Source organism: Fulmarus glacialis, unplaced genomic scaffold (assembly GCF_000690835.1).
Source record: "Fulmarus glacialis isolate BGI_N327 unplaced genomic scaffold, ASM69083v1 scaffold29305, whole genome shotgun sequence".
Taxonomy (NCBI): Eukaryota; Metazoa; Chordata; class Aves; order Procellariiformes; family Procellariidae; genus Fulmarus; species Fulmarus glacialis.
The window spans coordinates 6,517-7,527 of record NW_009212774.1 but is presented as its reverse complement, the minus strand read 5'-3'; the positions used below and the strand labels follow the sequence as shown (position 1 = coordinate 7,527).

Here is a 1,011-nt window from a genome sequence, read left to right as displayed (position 1 = left end):
CTTCCCTCTCACCAGGGCTTTCCCCCTGTAAAGCACCAGCTCCGGGAGTCCCGGGAGCAGCTCCACTTTCAGCTCTTGCCTGCTTTCCCGCAGGAGCCCTGGGTGCAGGGCATGAATTCACCCGAATTTTACGCAGGGATCGGAGTTGCTTACAGCCCTGACTTGTGGTTTGGGGAGGCCGCAGTGAGGCCGGTGCCACACGTCCACCCCCCAGGAAGGCCAGGGTGTGTGGGCTGGGTTGGGCTGTGGTTTGGGCTGGTTGGACAGAGTGGTTTGTGCAGGGGCCAGAGGCCAGTGCGGGGGCAAGAAGGATCTGGGCTCCCTGGGCAATGCCGCTGAGCCCCCACGCTGTGTGCCAGGGTCCCCCCTGGTCCCCCATCCCTGCAAGGGATGCTGCTGTGGCCGTGCCAAGGGAAACAGCTCATGCCCAGCAATCTCCAAGGGCTCAGAGTGGCCGCACATCCCCGCACAGCCTGGAAAGAGGCAGTTTATACCGTCTTCTGCTCTGTCCCGTCAGGGGTTCCCTGCTGGGTCGCGTGCCCCCACGCCCAAGCGTTTGCACAGGCTCCAGCAAGTCCCATTCCCACAGGGACACCCAAGCCTCGCCGGGAGCCTGGCTGGGGCTTGCAAAGACTACCGCAGGCTGAGCCTGCTCGCCTCGGGGGTAGCCCAGGGGACACGTGGCCCTGCGCGAGGTCCCGTCCCACGATGCCAGCCCTGCCCGGCCGCCCGGCTTCGCACCTGACACGCGCTGCCTGTTCCTGCCCCCTCCCTGGGGGGCACGCACGTGCGAGGAGTGCCTTGTTTTGGTAGGGGTGGGTAGTTTTTACTCCTTGTTTTCTTGTTTTTGAGTAAATCTCCCCGTTGCTAAGCAGTTATGGTAATGAAGACAGGTCAGGGAAACACGCCTGGAGCTCGGGGCACACGGCAGAGAGGTCTGGGCTGGGCTGGAGTTTGGCTTTCATCCTGCTGAGAGTCCTGTCTCCTGCCGGGAACAGCCTCCACCTCGCT

At 63.5% G+C, this 1,011-nt stretch overlaps 1 protein-coding gene across 1 annotated transcript in view; it reads right to left on the bottom strand.

The window, feature by feature from the left end:
• LOC104076953 (protein Wnt-10a-like) overlaps positions 1–1,011 on the bottom strand; it is a 5,713-nt gene that overhangs the window by 919 nt on the left and 3,783 nt on the right.